This window comes from Protopterus annectens, chromosome 3.part0 (genome assembly GCF_019279795.1).
Source record: "Protopterus annectens isolate FY-2018-M chromosome 3.part0, PAN1.0, whole genome shotgun sequence".
NCBI classification, from domain to species: domain Eukaryota; kingdom Metazoa; phylum Chordata; order Ceratodontiformes; family Protopteridae; genus Protopterus; species Protopterus annectens.
Window position 1 is genome coordinate 1,893,088,451 of NC_056731.1, and position 12,564 is coordinate 1,893,101,014.

General features: G+C 42.8%; 1 protein-coding gene across 1 annotated transcript in view; it reads left to right on the forward strand.

Annotated features, from left to right (window-relative positions):
• Positions 1–12,564, forward strand: part of PPP6R3 (protein phosphatase 6 regulatory subunit 3) — a 3,115,682-nt gene that overhangs the window by 1,208,617 nt on the left and 1,894,501 nt on the right. The gene's annotated exons all lie outside the window — the stretch shown is intronic.

Below are 12,564 nucleotides of genomic sequence, written 5' to 3' on the forward strand. Positions count from 1 at the left end.
TGTGGCACAGGTAACATCATATGCACACGGTGTGTTGTTGGTTTGCCAGAGGCCTAGGCTGAGCAGCACAATTGACAACATGTGTGTGAGGGGGCTGAGAATTATGGGCCAACGGTGATGTGTGTGCAGGTATGTATTTACCCTAGGTTTGTTGTTTGTGTGTGTGTCTGCATCCACACAGTTCCACCATGTGGCTGCCCTATACCGGGATTTGTGAGACAGCTACAGACTGTACCTGGCAGGGTTTGCAGTTAAATGTCTCTGGCCACCGGACCTGTGCCTGGCAGGGGTGCCACAGGCAGTATCGGGTACAAAGCCAGATCGGATACTGTCCTTCGAGGTTGACAAACGTCCATTGGATCCAGGTCTCTCCTGGGACTGGCCAGGGCCACGTGCACATGGTCTGCTACAACGGTCTGTGGACAGCACACCCCCCCCCCATAGTGCTGGGGCTGGTACTCTCTCTATGGGAGCGGCTGTGACTGGTGGGACGTCTACGGCATCCTCCAGCTGCTGATGTTGCTGGCATACGTCCATGTGACTGTTGCAACCATCCCTCCCTGTTCTAATGCATGGATACGACATTGTTGATAAGATCCAATGTCTCACCCCACCGTCTATCCATGACCTCGGTGTAATTACGAATGGCACCTGCTAGGTCACTGATGCTGTAATTTACAGAGGTGTGATGAGCCCTCTGCGCCCTTAGACCCTGTCTGGTGTACCATTCCATTCGTACGTGTGCCTCCATGACAGCCTGGAACATGTGTGTGGTAGATATAGATGTGGCACGTCTGCCAGGGGCATGATTACCAGCAGTGCTCCAACAAGTACCCCCTGAAAATCTGCCTTTGTGGTAACCCCCCGCCTGACATCTGACTATGGCTGCTGTGTCCTGACACACGTGCCATAGATATCACACTGTCCTGGCCAATGCCAACCATAGACTGTCTCTCAGCTAAGGCCAATGGTGATGAGGTATGTAGAGGCTGTGTGACTTTGTGCGTGGATGGGGTGGATACTTGTGGGATGTCAGTTGGTGGCCCAGCGGCAGCCCCTGACGACCCTGCCTGTGCCTCAGCACACCTATCCTCATGGTCACGGTCTGTATCAGTGACATCAGATTCCCTGCGGGAGGTACCCAGCCCCACTTCACCACCTGTGAGGGGAAAACAGAGAACAAGACTGTAAGACCTGTACATCACTGCTAAACAGTACATACACACATAGACACACACGCGTGCAGAGATGGCCACACACACAGACATACACACATGCAGTCGACATACATGACAACCCATACACGTCACCAGACAGCACCTATAGACAACTCCAGCACCCCCATAATGCACACAATCGCAAGTGATGGAGCAGTACAGTATCTCACACACACCTGTAATTACACACGTCAGCATGCAGGACATGTGGTGCTCAACAGCATGCAGTGCAACTATAGTCAGTCCCCATTACCGACATACATGACTGTGTTGCATGGCTTCAGTTAGGTGATAGCCCTCCACCTAGAACACACTGCACATCTGTTCAGCACCCTGGCATGTTCTGTACACCATATCGCACAGGTGTACACACCATTGCAGGAGGTGTATCTGTGTGTTAGTTATGTTTCATCTGCTGCACACAGCCTCTGTGTGTTTCTGGGTTATATGTGAATGTGTTTTGTGAATGCCTGATGTGTATTCACAGATGTCATCATCAGTGGTGCATGTATGTGTGATAGAATACCATTAGACCGACCACAGACACAATGTTCTGTACCTATGGTGAGTGTAGAGACCATTATTGACATGGCACAGTCTTCCGTGACATGCCATGGCACAACACTACTGCATATGGCAACACTACACATACCTGATATGTGACATATGACCTAGGGCAGTCAATTGCATTACAAGCCATGTGTGTCAGTTGTGCAGATGCTGATTGGGATGCATACCGTTTGTGGGTGCATATGTGTACAAACACATATGATGGTGTGTAGCAATAACTGCTATGTGTACTACTGCGGTCACAATACCTGGCAGGGGTATAGTAGCATGGGTCATCATCATGAGCCAGTGGTTAGTCAATCAGGCCTGGAAATGTTCCCAAACCTGCATGTGTGCATGCTAAACACATGCACAGCCCTTGGAGGTTATACAGTACCATCACTAGTGCCGTGGAGTCAGGGTTATGTCTGCCATTCTCAGTGGGTTTCTCTCTCCCCTCCAGTGCACTGTTATGTTTCAGGATGACACTACCTCGCCATCTCCTGCTACATTGCAAATGCTTGACATCTGCGACCTACACATGTGCCATATTGCAGTATCCCAAACTAGGAACACCATGTGTACTGGCATATTCCCTGCCAATGCAGGGCAAGCATGCAGATGTACAGTGGCACCAGCATTGTACAGATGGGGATGTCATCCCTGGGTTGGGGTGAGGTGTGGATTGTGCAGCATATGCATCATAACTGCAACTTTCTGGACTTACCCAACATGGTGCTGCTACATCAGAACACATTGCAACACATGGCTTTGGCAATGTCCCACCATTATGCAAGTCATATCTGTATTGAGCCCTGGCTGATGTTGCCTGTGGTACACACAGTTTCATAGGTGAGTACTGGTCTATTGGTCCTGGGGCCTACCTAAGCCTAGCAACAGGCGTTCCCAGCCATACACCACTCAGTAATGTTATTCCCCTGTGCCCCTGTAATTGGAGCACAAACAGACATATATCTGTCATCCACAGTTAGGTCCAGGGTCTGGTGCATAGGGAGCTCCACAGAAACATGGGCTATGTGCTACATCACCTGGAGGTATGCAGTACACATACACAAGGTTAGACATGCATGTTCCTCCTGCTCAGCCCACAGCCCAGGCACCTTTATGACCATGTAGATGCTGTTGTGACTGTCCATGGGTGGGCACCATGTTCCCTTTGTTCCAATGTATGGGGGCTCAATGGACTCCACATTCCAAAGGAAACTACCCATCCACAGTGTTTAACCACCACGTGTCCTATACCAGCCCTGTATGCTGTCTTATTTGTCACCCAACCAAACCTACATACCAGTATGTGCCTACTACCCTTCACCAACATATATATCCAACCTTCTCAAACAATTGCGATTTGTTCCCAACATCTTACACACCACACTCCATTTTGCAGCCATGTACTGGTGTGTAAATATGTTGTGTATTGATGTGTGATGTTCTCTCACACATGTTGTGGCAGGGGACGTGTATTGACATATATATCTATATACCTATATGTGTCAGTATTGTGTGTGTGTGTGTGTGTATATATATATATATTTATATATATGTGTGTGTGTGTATATATATATATATATATATATATATATATATATATATATATATAAATATGTGTGTATATATATATATATATATATATATATAAATGTGTGTGTAGACATACGCACATACATACATATATATATATATCTACATATGTGCATATATGTGTAGATATTGTGTTTATATACCTATATATATGTATAACTGTCCGAGGTTCTGTAGACATACACAGCTGTGAATATGTATCACACACATATTTATTTGTATGTGGGGTGCATACAAACATCTGGTCCACACTCTTGTAACGCTCTTTACTTCACAGCTGAACTGTTCTGCCTTGCTGCAACACAAACAGGTGTCACATGTGAACATAGACTAACATTAGGTGGGAATATATGGTGACAGATTTTAGATAAGCATATTATACTGCTATGGCAGTTGGGCATGCTATGCTATGCTACACTTTAACATGACTGTCCTGCAGGTGGTGTGGTCTCATACCCTTGTGTCTATCATGGCAGTATTAATACCACCACCAGCCGTTGGCCACAGTAATGTACAAAACACAGATATCATGGGTCACATATTTACCATTCACTGCTGATCTGCACAGTTGACAGGTTTGTCCCACTGCCCACAGGGACAGTCACTGTTGTCGAGAGAAGTTGTTGAGCAGAACATCATTACAGGAACAAGTACTGATGGCACATATAAATCATATCACATTATATATCCTATTATTCTATGCCATATACTACATGCAAGTAAATACATATCTATTTTACATACATTTTGTTTTTTTCCACTGTAACAAATCCCAGAGCTTTATTGCTATTATTAAAGTTATATTTTTTTTTCTTTCTCTCTCTCTCTGTCTCTCCAGTAGAGTGATTGAGCTGGTTTGAATAAATTGCAGCATGCTTTTGTCGGTATTGCACATGATCAGGTGATGGCTTCTGCACCATTCATTGTCCACCAGTTTCTAACTGCATGCAGCCTGCTGTGTAGTACTTCAGAAAACCCCTATCATGGCAACCCAGTGCTATAAGTTGCTGACGTCTGTGGGCATTGTCCCTTCACCTTTCCAGTATGGATGACATCCTTCCTGTCTGTGGACATCAGTGTTACAGACAACAGGTAGCGATACCTCTTACAGCAGAACCTGCAAACACAGGCCAAATACACATTTGGGCAAGGTTCCAGACCTACTGACAGCGTGAGTAGTGTTGTGTGCATTGTAATTTGCTGGTCTTAGAGTTTCTGTGTACATGGTACTTTTGCATGGACTGTTGTCCGTCTGCATAGCTCTCAACTGTGGGCCTATCCATATGATACCAAGAGGATTGGCTGTTTGGTTTTGTTTGTGCACCACATAGGTATTGTCCCAGATATATCAGTGGCATTCTGTCTGTTGAGTGCTATCTGTACATGGCTGCATCCATTTGTATTTCAATGTTGTATTCCTGCATAAGGGTATGCTGCAACAAATCCTGTAACACCAGCAATTTCCAGGGTGTGAAACAGCAATAATGCAAATTTGGCCCTACGTTCCTGCCTCTGTCCTCCACATATATGCCAGTCTTTGTCCTGCTGTGATACAGAAAGGGGTTGTTAGGTAATGGCCTATCATTATTTACTGCTAGCATTGCTGCTATCATCCCAGTCATGTCATGGACTCCCACACCGACTGTTGGGCAAAGTCCATATATATGGGGGCAACAGCTGGACAACACGTGTGCCCTTGTACATTCCAGAGGTCAGTGTGTGGAACACAGTGTTCCTTACCCTTGAACAGCCTTTTATGGGGGGGGGTGGTTCAATGCCATTAACCTAAGCTGTGACACCTTTTCAGGGATATAACTGTTAAGACAAGGGTCATTCAGTGTGATAGTGAGATGTTAGGTTAAGCAATGTTATTTACAAGATACTGTGACATTACCACAAGTGCTACGTTTCCCCCTAGGGCTTGACTACAGGGTGTAATTGGAGGCTGCTGAACTACATCTGTAATTGTTGATTGTTACTTATCTTGAAGGGAAATCCTGTGTCTACTGTTGTACTAATTGAAAGCCTTGGCCTGGGCAGCACAGTATGGTATATATCCACATTGCTTGCATCTACTGTTTTGTGTGGCCCTTGCATTCATCACTGTTACATATTTCAAAATTGATGTGGTTTAAGTACTGGCATACATTATTGTATTGTACACAAATAAAGGTTTTCTGTATATGCATACCTGTGTCGTGTCATGTCCTTTGAATTGTGCGTGGGTATATGTTTAATGTAAGTATTCTCATTTGTGGGCATGTTTGCCACACTACACATTTCACAGGTGGCAGCTACAGGGCTTGTGGTTGAGGGATATACTTAGCACCCAGTACTTCCACACTACTTCTACATATGTATGGCTACTAATACCTTTTGTCTGTGTATATACCTATATATTTCTCATATAGCTATAGCTATATATATATATATATATATATATATATATATATATATCTGTATATATATATATATATATATATATATATATATATATCTGTATACATATACACATACATATAGCTGTCTGTCTACATTTACAGATATATATCTGTCCATATGTCCATGCATGTTCGGCTCTTATTTTGGCCTGTACCTCATTTTCTTGGCAATTGACATGGATGATTGCAGCATTGAAGTCATTAACTAGTGCCGACACTTGTTTCAGACTTCATCTCCTTCTACATATGTGTTCTAATACATATAACTGTGTAACTAGCAACATTTTAAATGTATTAGAGCAGTAGTTGACATATATCCCTGTTTGTACCCACATTGTGGCATACTTTGTCCAGACCTCTTGCATTAACAGGTTGTTTGGTATGATATTACTACATTTCCTGTACTGTTGACTGATTGTGCTGGATGATCTGTTTGTGAAAACACCAGGGTTATGTATATCTGCCATGGTTTAGTGGTAAATCACTTTATGTTTGGAGTGCAAGATCCTGGGTTCAAGCCTTGCAATAGCTGTTTATTTTGTTGCTGGGCAGAACACGGTCCGTTGGATACAGACTGATTAAGGCACTTTAAAGCAGTTGTAAACGGGTTTGTGTGGAGGTAAGCACTGCTAACCTCCGGTTACAGTTTCTTATACTCTGTTAGCTTCTAAATTGCTTAACCTGTGTAGGCATAGCTTACTCCCGTGCAAACAGGCTGAGACCCGCTTACTACTGCCTAAAAGTGCCTACTCCTGCTTACCGCTGCACTTATTTCTTTTAAAGAAAAAGGGGTTTTAGGAAAGTGAAAAAGGGGCACAAATAGGGAAAGACAGTAGGCAAGATAGCTAGGGATGTGCAGGAACGTTGTTGGGAAGGTCCATAGCTGCCCATTTCTTCTACAGCGACAGCTGTGCATATACACTGAATTTGGCGGTAGATTTGGATCCTCAAACCCCTGGGAGAGGGGTGAGGACAACATAAATTTGTTGGGGTGCCAATTAGACCAGATTACATGTGTCCAGTGGACACGTGAGAAATGGACAGCTATGTATGGGGTGAAACTTTGTTTGTTGGAACAGTGCCCTTTTTTTTCAGGTGAGAGTGGGATGTTGGGGAGAGGTAGTAGGTATATTTGGGGAGGTAGGTTAACAGACAAGACGCACAAGATGCATACAAGGGTGGTATATGACGCATTTGGGGGGGGTCAACACCTTGATGGGGAGGGGTGTTGGGATATCGGAAGTTCACAAGCCCCTTAGTGGTAACAGTGGGACTGAGGTCACCAGTGCTCCTTCACAGCCCCGAAGGTGGTTGTGCTGGGGGCTGAGCCGCAGAGTCAGCCTGACTCTCTAGGAAGGACTGTGGCTGACCAAGTTCGCAGATGACTGCAAACTGGGCACCATAATCGAGACTCCAGCCGACACAAGCATCCTCCAAAAGGGCCTCATAGAAACAGACAACTGGTGCCAGAGCCATGGCCTCAAGCTAAACGCCAAAAAGTGTATAGTCATCCCCTTTGGCAAAAACAAAGTGCCCACAAATTACCCCATAGGTGGTAATCTGTTAAGTACAGAAGAAGTAATTAGGGACCTGGGGACCCAAGTTGATAGCAATCTCTCATTTGACAACCACGTGGCCAAAGTGGTCAGAAAAACATTTTATATAGCCCACCTAATCATGAAGGGATTCACATCTAGATCAGGGGAGGTCATCGTGCCTCTTTACTCATCCCTCATTAGGCCCATAATTGAGTACAATGCCCCTTTTGGGATGTACCTTACCAGACACCTGCAGCAACTGGAAAGACCCAAAAGTACCTCACCAAGAGGATCAAAGGGCTCAAACAGATGCCATATGCTGCTGGTTAAAGAAACTCCAGCTCTACTCAGTGGCATACCGCCTGCTCAGAGGCGATCTGTGCATGACGTATAAAGCCATGTCCAACCCGGAATTAATGGACATGCTGCACCTCAGAAAATCCAAATCCCATCGAGCTACACGCTCGAGAGACTTGAACCTCAGCACTGAAATAAATAGGACATGCTGGAGGGACAGATTCATAACCCAGAGGCTCCCTTCACTCTGGAATAAAATCCCAGTCCAGGTTAGGCAGAGTCCCTCATTGACTCTCTTCAAGAGGAATCTTGATGAGTGGATGGGAGATCGTAGGTTTACCCCGGGTATCACTTCTGTGTCAATGTTAGAAGCACAGTATACTAACCTCGAAAAAGGGCATAGCAAAATTAATTTAAAATGGGTGGTGAAAGCCAAACACACACTGGCTAGGCTTATAAATGCCCTAGGGCAGATAGCCTAGTATGAACCTATAATTGAGACACGCGGCCCTCAAGCTGGCATAGAAGATTGCCAAACTGCTTGTTGATCGCTCTACGCACCATGCCCCCGACCTGGAGATGGGTGACAGGTGCCTGTCCGTGCCCACTCCCGGGGTGGCGAGCCCCATCCCCTGAGGCAGTTCCATCCAAAGGTGGTGCAGGACCAAGGGACAGGGAGGTGTGGGGTTGGGCCCCAGACATGCTGGTGCCCGGTGCCTCAGCCTGCTGAGGTGGGACAGGTGGCTCCGCTGAGACCGGCCTTCCCAAGCATGCTATAGTGTGTAGATTTCAACATCATATATGGGTTAGTAGTAGTCAGTACATTCCGGGGTTAGGTAAAACAGCATGCTTAAATATTCCTATTAACTCAGACACCAGATACGGAACAATTGCATAGCAAACAGAACACATGCATATATGGGACCACAGTGGTAATAAGAACAGCATGCAGGTACGTTAATGACACCATGCCAACAATGTTGGAATAATTCAAGATGGCACATGCATGGGAACCATTGGAATATTTATCAAACGATTGGCCCTTATCAGAGTCCGTACATACCAGTTGGGGGTGGGTATGTTTATTATTGTTGGAGATTATGTGGTGGGAGAGAGAGATGTCATTTAACAAGTAGTATATTCCTGTACTCAGCATTACTTTCCTAGTCAGTGCTGTTATCTGTACCTTACAAGTCTTACTACACTACCCTATAGACCTATACTGGACACTGACATGCTGTCAAACATCATTGCACATGAACCGGTTTTACCTGCAGTGTACTCCTCTTACCTGGTATACCTGTGGAGGGAATGTTTGTTAACACTGACTAAACACATCCTAATTTCTTCTCATAAGGCTTCAGCGAAAAAGATATATAGAAGTAAATGGAAAAGATTCTCTTTATGTGCTTCTCATAATCATATTGACCTGTTTTCTGCCCCAGTAGATTCCATTCTAGAGTTCTTGGCGAAACTATTCAGTGAAGGCTCAGCCACAGCTACTATTAGATTTCAACTAGCAGCAATATTTAATTTCCATTTAGGTGAATCTGGCCCCAGTATTATGTTTCACAGACTATGCAAAGCCTTTCTTAAAGGTACTTTTTTTTTTTTTTATTGAGGCCACCTATTAAAGACCCTCCAGCACCATTTTTTCCCCTGTTTGAGCCAGCATCATCCTGGAAACTCAAATTTTTGTCTTGGAAAACTATTCTTTTGACAGTAATTACTTCTGCTAGAAGGGTGTCAGAGCTGCAGGCATTGTCAATAAAACCCCCTACATGCTTTTCCACAGAGACAGTCTCTCCTTACGAGCAAACCCTTCCTTTTTCCCAAAATGTTAAGAATCTAATTTGAACCAATCTGTAGAGCTACCAGTATTTTTGCCTAATCGCGAGAATAAGGAGGAATAGGTGTCACACTGACTGAATGTGCATAGACAATTACACTTCTATTTACATAGGGCAAAGGACTTCAGAAAATCTGGCTAACTATTTATATCCTTTTCAGATTCAAGGAAAGGTGCTCCAGTTTCTAAAGTGACACTTTCAAAATGGCTGTCAGATTGTATAACCTTTGTTTACAAGTCTCAGAACAAAGATCTTCCCCATAAAGTAAAAGACCATTCCACAAGAGCCATTGCAACCTCTTCCGCCTTTCGGGCTAGACTGCCAATTGATACAATTTGTTCTACAGCAACGTGGTCAAGACCACATACCTTTATCATTCATTACAAAGTCATTTTGGCCTCCAGGAACAAAGCCTCTTTTGGTTCCATGATTCTGAAGAATATTCTTCCTTGAGCTACCCAAGAAAAATGGTGCAAGGGGGTCAGTGTCCCAACCTAGTAAGAATAAGGGCGAGATGGGACAACAACACATAAAGAGGTTATGTACTCACCATAACTTTCCAGGTGTGTTGTCCATCTCACCTTCATTCTTACATCCCACCTTCCTTCCCCCCAGCCTTTTGCTCCTGAAAGACCGAGTTGACACAATTGGCTATTAGCCATCTCTGACCTACTTGATTGCTCTATAGGGTATTCAGCTACCCTTATTCTGTATTCTTTTTTATAACTGCAAACAAGATCTGGGGAACTCTCCTAGTGCATGATGGGATAGGGTTCAGCCTCGAGCTAGTGGAGGACATCGAGCTTGTATGGGCAGAGTCAGATCAGAGGATCGGATCTAAATCCAACTTAGTAAGAATGAACGCGAGATGGACAACACACATGGAGCGTTATGGTGCGTGCATAACGTCTTTTTTCATGTCCTCATAAATATGGGTATTGCGCAACCAGTGCCTGTGTGGGTACATAATTTACAGCTAAAGCCTTTGTTTTATCTTCATTTATATTACATTCCCAAAATACTTGAAACTGTCTCAGAATGTTTGACAACACTTAGCTTTATTTGCAGATATTATTTTGCACTAACTTTTCTTGATTACCATACCAGTTATTTTTTTGAATTTGAGTCCTTTATTTTCTTTGTAAATGGTTATAGATATAAACCAAATAAAGTAGAAAGATGGCAGGCCTTCCTGTTTCTTCTGGTCAAATGCAGCTTCTTGGAGATGAGCCCTCCCACTTTAATTCTCACCTCCAACCCTTCAGATGTCCACCTTACTAATCCATTTATTCCGTTATGGAACACAAATGCTACCATTAAATAACTCACTCATAAAATCCCAACTGACTGTATCAAGCTCCACCAACATTAGTTGTATTCTCTTAAACTGTACTTGTCTGGATTATTGTTCTATTAGTGTTAAATGTTTGCTGCTTCTCCACAAAACGATATTGACCCATATCTTATCACTTTTGCAACATAGTTGCCATTCTGTTAGCTAATGAACCTTGCTGTGATTTAAAACAGACATTTGTGTACATGAAGTTGGGTTTGAAGGGTCTTTACACACTTTTGGGGGCATTACAGCTTTATTCCAATATGCTGGTACTGCTCCGCACCCCTCCCATTTAAAATTTTGTTAAAGAAATCCTTTTAGATTTGTATCACTTTCTTCCATACTAACCTCCAAACTTTCACAGTAATATCTGTTCCTGGAGATTTCGCTGTTGGTTGATTTTATATATCACCATTTATATATCATCCCTTCCTGTCCTGTTAATTTATTGAGCCTCATCTTTCTTCAACCTTGGCATCCTGAAGTCTTCTATAAATATTTCAATTTGTGCATTTTCTTGTTTTACCCATTTCTCTGTATACAAATTTTAATAGAATTGTTGAATTGCCACTCCTCTGTCAGATCTTTTGTTGTTATTTTTCTTGGCATGGGCTCCGTAGGTTTGGCAATAACTATTTCTACTTTCTGGAGACGTAAGAGGCATACCAATTTTTCACTGTATAATAGAGAGTTTAGAGAAGATTTAATTTAAGTTCTTAAATGCCTACAATTAAAGAAATTGGATGTTTGTTGGGTATTTTTTTAGTGAAGCATAAATGGACTAGGAACAACATCACTGTGGATTTGAAAATGATGAGCTCTAAATTAGGGAGGAGTTTATTCCAAACTAGAGCCGTCATGGAATTTATTGCCATCAGTGGTCAGACAAATGGAGAGAGTTAAAAGAAAATGGATTTATGGAGATGGAGCTTTTTGTACTCTTCTTTGAGAACGTCCACTGATGAAGTCCAAGGCCTACTTGCCTTCTTGGAGAATGGTCACTTATGCCTTAGGTCCAGCACCAAGGCTAATCATTGAACTATTACTGAGGTACTGCTTTCTGGATAGTAGTAGTTCACATATTTGCTAAAATATTTTCTGTTTGTATTATTGACCAGCTTAGGCATTTACAGCTGCTTTACATTTTTCATTTACTTTTCATCCATGTATCACTGCAGGGTGGCTGAGTATCACCGTGGTAATTCAGTTGTTTTTTTTTTAATGTCAGTATTTAGCATGCATTTACATTTTTCTAGAGCCTTGTGGGGGCTTGCATCCATTTAATTATTTTGGAAAAATGAAGGTCTTGCATTACTGTAGTTTTCTTATCAAGATGCTAATTTGTTCATGACTGTAGAGTCAGTATTTCTGTTGTCTTGTAAACATTTTGTACATTTGTGTACTATAGTAATGCTTGCACACTGACACAGTTATGTGTACTTGTGTATATATTTTATGTACTTTTGTGTGTGTTTATATAACGGCCATCATCATAGACCACATCTGCTATCTTTCTGTTGATCATTTTTTCAACTGCTTTTATATAAATATTTTCTGTGTTTTTGGGTTGTTAGCAAACCTTTTTTCCATCAATTATTTGTTGGTCACAATCATTTTTTTTTCTTTTTCCCCACTCAGTAGTCTCTGCACTGTATGATGCATATAATTACAATTTCATGCACTCCTGTTATCTAGTTTGTAAAGTTGTGCTTTAATTGTACAAAGAAAGGGTTG